The following is a 14,522-nucleotide window of genomic DNA, read 5'->3' on the forward strand; positions in this document are numbered from 1 at the left end:
CCAGCTGAGGTAGGCCGCAATGTGAGCGATGGGACTGATCACGAACGACTGGACGAGGTGCACGTGACTGTATTCACTGTCCGTCGTGTCGAGACTGGGCGTATTAGCCTGGTGGCGTCCGTTGCCTAGTGGTAAGCTTGTTGGTGGTCTCGTTGTTGCGGCCGCTCTTGTTTAGCAGCAGGCCAAGAAACCTGATCGTGGGAACTTAGGGGATGCGTTGCCGCAGTGCACTCACAATTTGGTGTGATCGCATCGCCATAGGATTTTACACATTGATACAACTGCTTACCTTGTCCGTTCTTTTACCGACACCCTTTGAAAATAACAGCCAAACTTACGCGATGTTTCCACATTTCATTAAAGCATTTAAAAAGTACCGCCTCATAGTCTTATTCTAAATCTAAGGAAACATAGGCATTCCAAGCATCTTTATTTCCTGGGGGAATCATTATTTAAAAACCGTACATAACAATGCACTCGGGCGTTATTCCTTTGGCTGTCTCCCAGGTAATAGGGTGTGCCTCAGAAGAGCGTTCTGGGGCCTTAGGGGTTCTTTGTATATATATAAATGACACTGGCAATGACGGTTTGCCTGGTGTACACATTCGGCTGTATGCAGACGACTGTGTTTTATTTCGGGAAGATAATAACATAAATGTCCAGTCGGACCCTAACACAGCCTTACTGATATTGTATGCTGGTGCAAGCGTTGAGACAAGTCTCCTAAGTGAGAAAAAGGGCTTTCCTTCGTATGACTCAAAAACAAATCCATGTGTATATTTATACAACTTCGTATCATTAAGAGTGCAACAATGGACGTCAGTAAAATACTGAGGTGTAACACTTTTTAGCAACCTTTCTTAGAAATCGCATAGCAATAATATCTGTTCATATCGAGTTCAGAAAAACTATTAGTATCCATACGCTCCCCAACGGTTCCGGTGTTGTTAAGCTTTTAGGTTCTAATACACTAAATACGCCAAACCTCGAACACGCGCGCATATTTTGAGATCCTTACACTAAGTTCAATACCAAAACGCCAGAAAGAATACAAAAAAAAAAAGCCGTTAGCTTTATATATTCGAAGTTTATCCGCACAGACGCCCCATATGAACTAATGTTTGCTCATAGTAATGAACCACCGCAGGTAAGAAGGCAAAGTAATCTTTAAGATTTTGTCTCCATACTTCTGAACAACAAAATCAGACTTCAGCCCTCGCTTTATTTTTTCCCATGCTGACAAGAAATACCCGACACCATATCAAAGCTTTATTAACAGCGTATTTCTCACAGACCAATTTTTGCAGTTTTCGTTTAATCCTCGTACCATTAAGAACCGGAACTCATTACGCAGCCCTAAGCACTGTAACTTGTGTATATTTAGCTATATTTTGAAGTTACATTATTATTATTTGTCGCAATCATTAGTGCATTGGCAAATCATGTCCGCATTTGGTTTTGCGTCATTGTTCTATATTATTGCACTGTTCACTGCTGTTGCCGTTCCTGCTTGGACCTCACCAATTATCTGCATTATGAACACAAATAAATGAAAAAAATTGTCGTGATATTGCGAGGATTTTACTAAATGATGTCGTCGGGCCAGTGATTTGTCGGAGGGTTGCATATTGTCACGACACAAGCGGCATTGCCGAGTTGGAAAGAGCTGGCAACTCAGATCACACTTTTGAAGTGAAAGGGTTAAATGGAAATCAAATCCCTTGCACCCTAAATGTAAGCGTCCTTCAATCGAGAAAAGTGGTGGTGGGTTATCCACGATAATGCCCAAAGGTCGAGATAACTCTGGCTCGGGCTGGACATGGTGTTTGTCGTCACTAAGTAATTAATTGCGATGCAAACGTCGAGGTTTCTCTTCATATACGTTGCTGGGTTTTGGATCACTCTCCAATCAAAAGTTACAACTAAAGTGACAGGAACACGGCTTTATGAGGATCCAGTAACGCTTTATCAGTAACGTCAAAGTCATATAGAAGGGTCAAAGTTAAAAGGCAAATGGTCAGGGGTCAATGTCAAAGGGCATGACGCTATAGCGGATCTAGTCCCCGTGCTCGTGAGGAATAAGATGATCATAGCATTTCCTTGGTCATAGCCTAAACGTTGATATTCTGGCTTAGCAAGCTCAAGCAAGGTACAGGTCATTGCCGACAGAAAAATTGACTTTTGCATATAGTAGAACTATTTTTCGAGAATCACGACAATATTTTTGAGGGGTAGCGTGAAACTTTCAGCTTCTCTAACCGCGAGTATTGATGATCCTATTCGGCTTGAAACTTTGACCTGAAAGTGATCTCGACAACTATAGGGCATCCTATCGGATCCGAGTCAGCTAAAAGGAAGTGGTCCCCGCCCTATGAACGGTTCAGAAGTTAATATTTTATTTATGACCGTTTCTTGCATGGGCGATAGCATAATCATTTAGCGTACTGTGGAATAATAACACTCGTTTATGTCTCAAAATACCTCGTTAATCGTTTGTGAAGATATTAAGTCTACTACCTCATACATACTGCTATATTGTAGTCACACTAGTGTATGGAACACCACCAGATGAAGGTATAAAGCCGCGCTAAAACAATTTGTGCCAACGGATCTGTGCTGTCCATAAGCAGCCTGTGTAACTTGGAATCTAAGGTTCTTGGATTTCAAACCTCAGCCTCTGATCTCATCTGCGAAGCACTAGTTGGAAGTTTTTGCACCTGAGGATAAGACCGTGCCAAGGTATGTGATTTTTCGCTTCAGATGTCGACACTGGCAGCGCCAAATTCAGCCGTGAGGGCATTTAATGGCGTCGTGCTAAAACCTAATGGCGCCCTTACTTAGGCACGATAATACAAGTGACCATGGTGGTGATCAGACCTATGATGCAGTGGAGGGTAGATATAAACTTTGGCTCCAGCTATTGCGAAACTGAGAGCGGCAATATTACCCCTAGAACTTTGTTTAAGATTACTGGATTGCGTGGTGCCCTTTATTCATAGGCATGGCTGATATCCAGTTTGTTACCCTAAGCGACCATCGGTTATCCTCTCTTCGCACTACATCTCCTGGCCACTTCCATTTCTTCTTCTTAATTTTCACTAGAATGTCGGTAAAGTGAGTTATTTCTCTGACCCACTCTGCACGCTTTCTATCTCTTAATGTTACCCCTACCATTTTTCGTTCCATAGCCCTCTGGGTTGTCCTCAACATAAGTAGAACTCTCTTGGTTAGCCTCCCCGTTTCAGCCCCATAGGTAAGTACAGGCAAGATGCAACTAATGTATACTTTCCTCTTGAGCGATACCGGTAAGTTGCTAGTCATAATCTGTGAGTGCTTGCCAAATGCGCTCCATCCCAATCGTATTCTTCTTGTTATTTCCTTTTCGTGGTTCGGATCTGCGGTTACTACCTGTCCTAAGTAGACATATTCGCCTACTACTTCCAGTATTTCGCTACCTAATGTAACCTGTGTTCCTTCCTGAGGCTGTTGAACATTACCTTAGTCTCCTGCATATTGATTTTCAAGCCTACCTTTCTACTTTTCCTGTCTAGGACATCAATCATTATTTGCAGTTCATCCCCCGAGTTGCTTAGCAAGGCAATGTCATCAGCAAATCGCAGATTACTGAGGTATTCTCCACCTACAGTTATCCCTAACTGCTCCCATTCCAAGTCTCTGAATACTTCCTCTAAACAAGCTGTGAATAGTACTGGGGAGATTGTGTCTCCTTGCCTAACACCTTTCTTTATGGGAATTTTGTTACTTTCTTTATGCAGAACTATGGTTGCTGTGCAGCCACTATAAATATCTTCAAGCACTTTCACGTACGGCTCGTCTACCCCCTGATTTCGCAATGCGTGCATCACCGCTGAGGTTTCAACTGAGTCAAATACTTTTTCGTAATCAATGAATGGTATGTATAAGGGCTCGTCATATTCCGAGCATTTTTCTATCACCTGATTGATGGTATGGATATGATCGATAGTAGAGTACCGTTTCCGAAACCCTGCTTGATCCTTTGCTTGATTGCAGTCTAAGGTTGTCCTGATTCTATTAGCGATTACCTTAGTAAATACCTTATACGTAACAGACAGTAAGCTGATTGGTCTGTAATTTTTAAGGGAAGGAAAGCGTAAGGGAAGGAAAGCGTGGCAGGGGGCGGCCGAAAGTTAGGTGGGCGGATGAGATTAAGAAGTTCGTAGGGGTCAAGTGGATGCAGCTAGCACAGAACCGGGTTAAGTGGAGAAATATGGGAGAGGCCTTCGCCCTGCAGTGGGTATAATCAGGCTGATGATGATGATGGCTGATATGGCAGCTTCTTTTGGAAGGGAGTTTGAAGTGGAAATTGGACCGACTGGGTCCTGCGCCTGAGCAACCTGCCCTTAGGCCCCGCAGGCACGGTTTTACAGTGTGGCCAAAGTGAATCTCTATAGCTTCTAGGTGGTATTTTGCACACTATTTAGCTTGCGAATGTATGTTGATGCGTATTATCAATTCAGTGGGCAACAAATTGACCCAGTATTTTATACGCAATAGCAATGCGCAGGAGTATCAGGGACGGACATGTCCGACATGTCGCCAATACAGAAGTGCTCTTACCCCAGAGAGGCAGCTGCTTGAAATAGATACACCGATTTATCCTATATACTTCGTTGGTTTTCGCACTAGCTTTACAAAATACCCACCATAATAAACAATATTCTAGTGTAAAGCGACGCTGCGTCATTGTCTCAAGACGTGCCTCTAAAATAAGAAACATAATTGTACGATTTTAACGTGCTTACACCAAATAGGACGTGCGAAATATTTTGTGCACAGAAAGAAGTTAACGGAGATAACTGCGTTCAATGCACAACGCGAGGTTATGCTGCGATCATTACGCGAGGTGATAGGCTGAGGAAATAACTATGACGTTCCGTACTCGCTTGCATCGGTACTTTCCCGGGTTGAAATGCATTCCCCAACAAAGGTTTATTTTTTTTCGTGAAAAAGCGCTAACGGGCATAAAGGTATAGACGACATGGACGGTGCCATATAACAGAACTGTTTGAGTTACCTTCGCCAAGTCAGTTGTACTTTGACCTCATAATCTGATGGGCTAGTCAGGGATCATGCACAGGCAACATCTTTGCTCGAGTCTGACGATAATAGGGGTGCTTTTACACTGACATCTCGTTTTTTATTCAGTGCTCTCAACCCTGCCGGAAAATATGAGGAATCAACAATCCCGTCGAAAGTATTGTTTAAAATTAATAACTATTTCGTTGCACTTGCATGCAGCGGACCGCGAATTGTTCTCTTGAGCTTGTATTTGTACGCGAAATAATAAATAGACCCGACTGATGCATCTCTAATCCCAAATGGATGCGTCTTGATCGATGCAGCGAAGACTTGCGTTTATCTCAGCGTATGTTTATATGGTATGAAACACCTCAGTCAACTGCGTTGAAGCCCTTGGATCTAACTCAGGAAAGAGATATAAGAGAGGTTGTACCAGCTAAGCGGCTACACGAGGACAGGGATTTTTATCCACGGCCGCGCACTGCTTTACCGCAATTGTCATATATTTAGCGCATGAACCCCCGTGTCGTGATGCTCCATATCCTCGCAAAATTTATTCTGCTACGACTTGCGATGCGTTCGGTTGGCATTAAAATATATTTGGAAACAATATTAAAATAAATGTGCCGGTTTGGAATGATTGCTTGGAAGTTGAAATAATAGCTCGCTGTCCACCAGGAGAATCTCCGCCCTCGCATCCGTTTTCCGCTTAAATATTTCCGTCGTAATCCAGTAAACTCCTCCGAAGAAGTTATTATGTTACACATATAGCAGGTATTGTTATCTTGTTTTATTGTGTCACGATTGCACAGGTGTGAGATGCAGTTACCGCTACATGCTGTTAGTGGTTCATAGCGCCGTGATAAAAATGTTAGCAGTCATAGTATATTATCTGCAAGGCATCAAATAGTTTTATGGCATGCGGTGGATAAGACTGGTGTGGTTATTTTAGAGTCCACAAATAATAACAACCTCAAAAAATTACAATTTTTTGTATTGTAACTTTTCATTACAATTGGACTGATGCTATCCTTTTAAGCTGTTTCTTTCGAAGACGTTCAGTAAAGACGATCTCGGGTAACGTCATGAGGTCGCACAGGGTAGTGCTCCTGTTCTTCACTTCATATGTCAGTACCTGCGAAGAAGTGTTTGGACATTTCGATTTTGAACGAAGACTTTTAAACACAAACATTTCTTGCAGAGAACAGTCTGTAATACCTTTTCCTTAAGAAAACTTAGACTCGACAAACCAAAATCCTTTTTTTTTTATCGATCGGCTATTTTCAGGCATTATTCAAGTCTAAATCCTTCGCCCAATCACCTAACTGCCCGAAGCAAAACATCAGGTATCATTTCTTGTTAAAAAGTTTGGTTTTTAGGTATTTAACAAAAACTTCGGATGTTACCTACAATCAACTTTGTGCGGTACGCACCTGGGAATGGTAGACGTAAAATTTGTCGCTCTTGTCGGACTCGTTATCCCGGGCGACGCATTGTTGGTACCAGTGCCTAGTCCTACTTTCCAGTAGCCGCAGCTCCCTTTGCATACGCTTGGCACCGAAGGTCTCTACACGTTCTTCGAAACGCTTGACGAAGTACTCGTACAGCCGTGTGTCGATAGCGTTAAGCTTGCGAAGCTTCACTGCCAGATTTACGGGAGGTGGACGCTGGAAGACGCTCTGCGCGCAGGGGGTTCAAATTTTTAGTGGAATAAGCTTATATAGTAATATATTTTTATTAGCATGGGATTAATGAGGCACACACCATATCGGCGTATATTTCCTCCATAATGCCACTTATGTACAAGGCACATGAATCTAGGCATTGAATTTTGGTCTATCCTAGTTCCCACACTATTACTCAGCGCCTCGTCGCAGTTTGATAATACATCGAAATTTACAGTCTGGTAATTTGTATTGTATATCTGAATATAGGGCTGTAGGCGACAATATGTGGAGGGTGTTACAAATCACTCCAGGAAAAAGATTATTTAGCCTTCATCAACTTGTGAAGCTTCTTTGCGGATAATCCGCAAAGAAGCTTCACAGGAACGTGGTAATATATATATCAGGCTCCAAATAAGAAAAGAAAACACAGAAGCGATGTATCGCTTCTGTGTTTTCTTTTGTTGTTTGGAGCCTGATATATATATATATATATATATATATATATATATATATATATATATATATATATATATATATTACCACATTCCGAGCAATAAACATCAGTTGCAAGTCAGCGCCTGTCCGTGTTGTCTTCCTTCCGTTCTTGTCCAAGTCGCGCTGTTCTTCAGAAAATGGCATACCAACTCGCCCATGCACCAGTTCTAACATCTAGTTCTTGTCCTAAGAGGGTACAGTCACATAGGGAAATTTAGGTTGGCATGTTTTGAAACATCCAAAACAGCGCTTTCATAGCTTTTTTGCGCAGCAGGGCGCACAAAATAAGCAGGGGACGCTAAACGCTAGGAAAAGGTGTGCCGGCAAGGGTGGTTTTGGGGAGCCCTGTCCCCATACAGGGACGGTAACATTCAAAAGTGTATGCAAGGCCGAATACGCTCGTAACAAGGATGATAGCCAATATTTCACAGTCACGAGCATTTTCTCTGATAAATGAATGCTAATATTTTGGTCAGGCCAGATTCTTAAGGGTCCAAAATGACAAAAAGGAGAAGCTAATTACTGTTAGCTCCGTAGAAAGTAGCCTTGCCCATTTTTCCGCGCTTTTCAGGCAGAATTTCCTTTACTTCCCGTAAGATGATGCCATTTGTCTAATAATGTGGCTTAAGGTGCGTGTTTTGAAAATTTTAATTCTGTGCTTTCATTGCCTTTTTGCCTGGCAGGCTGCGAAACGTTTGTGTCCCCATGCAGGGTCATGGCGCCCGAAGGGGTTATTGAATATCGTAGATGGCCGACAAACTGCTATCTTCCTAATGTTGTTAGGGGGCCGGAACGGTAAGAGCTGGTGTTTCTATATATTTCTCAGTTGTTCCCTTTCGGCATTTCTTTTTAATCGCACAAGCACTTTATGTTGTAGTAAAAGCCTTTTTAGATGCTGCTTGTTTTTGTGCAGCATGTGGGTGAAGAAATGTAGTGTTTTATCAAGAAGTTTATGCAGTTGATAAATACAATTATACTTCAAGAAGACCGCTTTCTTGGGCACTTTATGGTAAGCGGTGTATTCTATTGGATTACATACAAAGTGGGTACACTAGTAGGTGGGATAATGACATAATTAACTTTTATTGTTATGGAGTGTATTGAATTAAAGGCTTCATATCTCTTCTAAATAAAATCCGTATCATTTTATACATTTTGGGAAATATATTGGGAAAAACATTGGGACGGCAGATATGGAGCAAATTCTGCAGCGTCTTAAGAGTAACTTTCTTTTTCAGAGAGTGGCGAAGAGACCATCTTGGCTGCTTCAAGTTACTCTGCATGAAATATGCACCATGCTTGGCTAAAAGAGCAGCTGAAGATGCACTCAACTACTGCATCTCATAGCGAAGCCCACGGTGCTACCGAACAGTATGGTGGCACCCAGAAGCAGACACGTAGTAACCAGTACGACCAAGGCTACCAGATGGCGCTTGTAAGCAGAACTGGATGAACGGAACAATACCTGCGTAAGAATGAAGGCAGAAAATTTGACTGCCAAAGAAGGACACGGCAGATACCTGCTACAAGCCAGGCCACATTAGAACGGAAAAATCAGTACCCTCCCCGCCGTTTTTACACAGTGAGATATTATGGCTATACGAAGAGCTTATAGTTCTTCCAGCGCTGTTGTATGCTGGTTGTCAATGAAAATATTTTTGCTGAATACTTAGTAATCTCTCAGACAGGGTGCTTTTGAATGAAAGCGGATGAAGTTTTTGGCAGTGACCGGATCATTTATACCATAATCAATCAGGCCTTCTACACTACAATAGCGAGAGACGGGCTTGTTGGTGGCTAGTTTTGGAATGCATCATGAAACACTACACATGGTTTTAAGAAAACACTTCGCTAATTTCAGCATGAATGGTCTACCATTTGCTTGCAATATTAGGGCGCTCTTGGACCCTTCGCGTCCTACTATGGATCTCCTATAAACAAATCTTAATACTGTAGGGCTTCATGGATAAAACTTAGCAATACCTTGTCTACCATTTTGGAGTACTGAAATACTGGTAACTGCATTCATGGAGCGCGGCGAATCAGCATACAGATTCAGTTTGATTCTCTACGCCAACGTGATGGACGACCTTGGCTTCTGGTGAAGCATGGTTTTCAGGCAAGATGACAGGCGAGCTCAGTTGTAATATATTAAACCGGGCGCCTGAAATGCCCTAGTCATACCCTATTTCCAGGATATAGAACATCCTTGCTCAAGAGAGACTATTTCCCGTTCATGTTAGCTGAGCGAGAATAGATATACCATTCCAACCTCGCAACTAGCACTATTCACGGCGCCCATTATTCTACTTCCGTCGCTTTTTACCTAACGTTTTTCAGGTGTCTGACAGTGCAAAGTTTAAGAAAATTTTAAAACAAAAACAAAAAAATTGGAGTATAATTTGGTGATGTTACATTTTAACAGTATAGTTTTAAGCAAGGCTCCGTTCACCAAAATCGGGCGTCGACGGCTGTCCTCAGGCACTAGCGTTGTGATCGAGAAATCAGAAGTATGGCGGGTACCGGTAGTAGCTGTTAGAACACATGGCTGGGAACTACCGAACGTAGGGTTGCCTGACATTATATAGGCCGCTCCTTCCACATGGGAGGGTGGTGACAAAATCAGTCTACCAGGACACTTGTAATCACTTCACCCCTGGGCCTCGCAGGGACGTTCATACAGATTGGTTAAAATGAAGATTTATATGCGGGCTAGTAGTTTACGATATCGCGTCATACCCTTAAAAGCCGAGCCTAAGTGTCCTTCATACTTGTTATGCTTACGTATGAGCTAGACTAATAAAATTTCTCTGATGACTGACGGATTACTCGTCTACATTTTAAGAAGTTTTCCTTCAGTGCCTCACGACCTGCGACTAAGTCTGGCGTCATACTAATCAAAAACACCTAACCAATCGACAAAGTATTCAGGATTGTGCTTCCCTATCATTCCTAGTGTCCTTACTTCTCAAGGCCTTATTTAATCTTTGCACTTCGCTCATACGGTGCTGAGAAAGGCGAGAACGTCATGAAAAGCATTGTAACAGACCTACACACGAGTGAAAATTGTGGCGGCGGCACTTAACCTCCGGCTTTATGAAACAAAAGCGCTATTGCCTTCCATTCGCTGATGTCCTTGAAGATGTTTGTTCTCGCACATGCTCTATGTTCCTAGTAAATCACTTACGTTTTATGTCTCTCTCTGGCATCCCAATCTTATTATAGAGTCTACAGGTTCACACTACCTTATATTAGAAAAGACCACCTGTCATAACTTAGATATGAGGCCCTGTTTTGACGAAGCCATATGAACGTCTCTGCGTAGCCTTGAGGTAGGGTGCTAACTCGGAATCCACGGGTCCTGGAAGGCTGGATTAGGTTCTTGGAATCAGAATAAAAAATTTAGGTTTACAAGCTGCAGCCAGATTCTTTATGTATATCGGTAAGCGTTGAAAGCTGGGCCAGTTTGTGCGCTGGAATAACGTCTCAATAATGTAAAGTGCATTATGTTTAATCTCTAGCTCTCCTTTTCAATATCTACCTGCCGAATTACAAAAATTAAACTAATATCATATGCTGAAGCTGTAAAAATGTTGTAATTGCGAGATGTGTTTTCTACACGCGCATCAATTTACAAGCTGAAAGCAGCAACCTGGCATTCATAACAGCTGTTTAATGTAATAAACGATTACACAGCCATGTTATTGGAAGATAAATGTTTGAGTGCTGTAAAGAAAGAGTAGTTAGTCTGTATCCGCACAGTATGGTTTCGTACGCAAATGCGGCTTCATACAACACCTGGTGATAGCTATATAACCAAGCAATGAGAAACTGTGCGGCAGCTTACGCTACAGCAATGCTTCAACTCACCCGCATTGTTAGCACTCAGCTAGGTTCCTGTTTCTGTGCACCTTTCAACAGCAGAGAGCGTGAGAAAACCTCAAAATGATGTTCTTAATATGCTGTGTTAACAGCGCGACCCCGAAAACATAGACAGGTTGCGCACTAAGCAGCTCATGCGCAGAGCAGTGCTCTATGCTCGGCACACCATTCTGGTTTAACCGTGTTAAGGTCTCAAGAGAGGGGGCATCTCTTCCATCTGCACAACTGCGTTTCTGTGGTGAGCGCGCGCAGAGAATTGTCGTGTTAAATATTACGGGCACCTAAGCTGACACGTGTGTGCACGCAGTGAGGAATCGGTCGTGAACTAAACTAGATGAGCTGTGCCAGGTGCTGAAAAGACTGCTGTGTTCCGAGCGTGTATTTATTCTCTTTATACAAACCGTCTGCCACTCCACCACGTCCTTAAATGGTGGCTTCGCTCATGTAAGCTGCTATAATTGCACTGCCAGCCCTTAGGGTATTGTTAATCGGAGGAACACAGTTTAGAATGACGCGCGATGTGTTAATCTGCGCCAATGCTGGTTACTATATTTATCTATAGTATCCTTTGCTGTGCATAGCATTTTTGAAAACTATGTAGTCCATCGCACATTGTCACGGCGCAGTTGCAATCGAGATATATGGCGCCCTTTTTCCCTGAGTAGTTAGGTGTCATCGGGGCACCCTAATCAGTGTTCGCACTGCCAGGGTAAAGAGGAGGAGTGTAAAATGATTCGTACCTCTCTCAGGCAAGGTAGAGTCAATATGGCTTCGGGGTGACAAATGTGGCGCTCGTTTAGGAATTTGTTAACCCGGCCTTTGTCAGGCAGATTCATCATTGCAAACGCATCGATGAAAACAATGCAAAGGATGCAAGTTACCATGTGCGCTGCCATTAAAACCTTGGAAACTGGTTATATCTGGACAAAAGAAGAGCACTCGCTAAGATTCTCGACCTGTTCCATCAAAAAAAAAAAGAAAGTTAACAGGAATTCCAAAAGTTTTAAGAGCGTTTACAGTGAGGCAACAAGCCCTGCACTGCATTTCAATGCTTTCTGGGTTCTTTTATTGGAATTATAATATTATATGGTGTATGATGAAGTTTACAATTTCTTCCTTACCTTCACGCAGCAACTAGTACCAACGTGTTCCTAAATACACTACACTATGTAATGACAGGGAAGGCCGGCACCTCGACGAATCGCATAGGCACAAATTTCTCACAGGTTGTGCAACTGCTCTCAGCGTACCATTTTCCTAGTGTGTTACAGTTCATGCCAATCGCTTCACCCCTCTTGTAGGTGTATCTACTAATAGCGACCTTTGGTGTAAGGTACTGCTACATAGACCTTTAGAACCAATGCTTAGCCTTGTATGTCATCTCCGCAGCCAGGGAAAAAGTACGATGGCGTTTATAAGATTATAGACACCGAAATTTTGGGTTTGTATTTTGTAATTGGTAATGATGCCTACGACATTACTACGCACGGATCACCACGTCACATTCGCTTACGACTGTCGAATAATTTATAATCGAATTTCTCTTCTGACCTGTTTTGGGCTTGGTTTAGAGAGCCGAGCGATGGCTGTGATACCAGAGTTAAGTCTAGGTATGAAAATGCAGAGATATAATCATTCCTGTGTCATTTGATTATGCTACATGATAAAGCCAGCCTGCCCCAAGAACAAGAGTCATTACAAGTGAAGAAGTGAAGAATGCGCGATTATATCACTGCTTTTCAAAGCCATCGCTCTGCTGTTGTAAACGAAATTGGTGAGACAAGAAAACTGAATTTTAAATTATTTAGCGGTGATAGGCGAAAATTGCGTGCGGATGGATATACGGGAATGACTTACGCATTATGAACAAGAAGAAAAATTTCACCAAAATGTGGTGTCTATGGCCCTTTAAGCCACTACTTTGTGGTTGCCTTTTAAAGGCCTTTGGTGGCGGCAAAATACCAATTTCGCTCCCGATCCCGGTAAACGGCACCTCAAGGCTGATCCAACCGGAAAACACAGGCAGTAACATTTCCCTATTCTGCCTATTCATCGTTCATTTCGTATCTGTATTGTCTCTTCCTTTCATCTGGGATTCTTCTTTCTTCGAGGCGGTGAGGTGAGCTTAACCTTTTGTGTATCACTGGTCTGTGTTACGTCAAGTTTGTTTATAGTTAGAGAGCACAACTCGTCTAGGTACGTTTTTTTATACGTTCCCTATTGCGTGCCGTGGTTGGGGTTCATGGTGGGAGGCTTGCAAATTGTTCGAATATGTTTTATATATATATATTTATGCCTTCCCAACTTCTTCCGTATAATAACATCTGCCTTTGTTTTCTGGCATCGCACCGACTTTTTAGCACGCAGTCCCAAGCTGTCATATTCAGCGAGAAACCTCCCAACATAGATATAAAACCCCGCGAAACCAATCAATAAGAACGTGTCTGCTTTGCGCAATGACAGCCTCTCTCGAAGAGCAACGTCCTGAAAAGATATGTGTCTCTCACTCTGCCATCTGAATTGAGAAGTCCAAGTTCGAAACTTCTGTTAGATCGGTCATATGTCACACACGCGTCTGACGTCACCTAAACCTACGACCAATCATTGTCCGGCTATCAGCAACCAGCTGCCGGAGGCATGTCCGTGATTTCCCTCAAAATAGCGAAACCGCGCGATGCCAGAATTGCAGGCAAACGGTTTCTGAACACAAAGAAATAGCGGCAATAAAAGTAACCGGGTAAATAACCTTCCGGGAAGCGCGAAAGACGGTCTCTGTGCAGCTACCGGTTGAAGTATCCGAGGAGTCTTCGACGCCTGTACAGGCCACGCGCAGGCCGCCTAGAGCACAAACTTAGGTACCCCAGGTGAACTGCAGCTATCTCTACTCTGTCAACCCAAAGCACGCTGCGCGCCGCGTCAGATCAAGGGGCCTCAAGGCTTCGTTCCGTGAGATGAGTTCTAAAACAATCCCAACTGTGCATTCTGCATAATCACCACCAATTATGAAGATATGGACACAACTCTCCTTCGCCCCGCTATAGCGGCGGCAAATGTATTTGACGCAAGTGTTAAGATCCCTACCGCATGCCCAGAATTTTGCCAACCTAGTTTTTTTTTAACATACCCTTAAAATTCACTAGCCATGCTGGTGTATGTTCACTTGAAATGTCGTGCGAATGAAAAAGCTACAGAAGCCTAACCAATTTGTGGAATTAGCTCTTCCCTATAGCGCTATCTCCAAGAGCGAACTTTAGAATTAAATGCTAGGGCAGCATGTTCCTTGACGTGTGCACTTGTTCGTAAGAAATGATTAGCAATTTCAAAATGACCTGGTGCGAAATACAGCTGCTGCAGAATATTTGAGGATACCGCAGGGTAGTATGCCTTGATGCAGACATTGGAAAGTCTTCTGTATTC

At 42.9% G+C, this 14,522-nt stretch overlaps 1 pseudogene; it reads right to left on the reverse strand.

Moving 5' to 3' along the window:
• LOC146178924 (galactose-3-O-sulfotransferase 3-like) overlaps positions 1-14,522 on the reverse strand; it is a 40,648-nt pseudogene that overhangs the window by 23,694 nt on the left and 2,432 nt on the right.

Source organism: Amblyomma maculatum, chromosome 9 (genome assembly GCF_055883805.1).
Source record: "Amblyomma maculatum isolate TAMU_Amacu chromosome 9, ASM5588380v1, whole genome shotgun sequence".
NCBI classification, from domain to species: Eukaryota; Metazoa; Arthropoda; class Arachnida; order Ixodida; family Ixodidae; genus Amblyomma; species Amblyomma maculatum.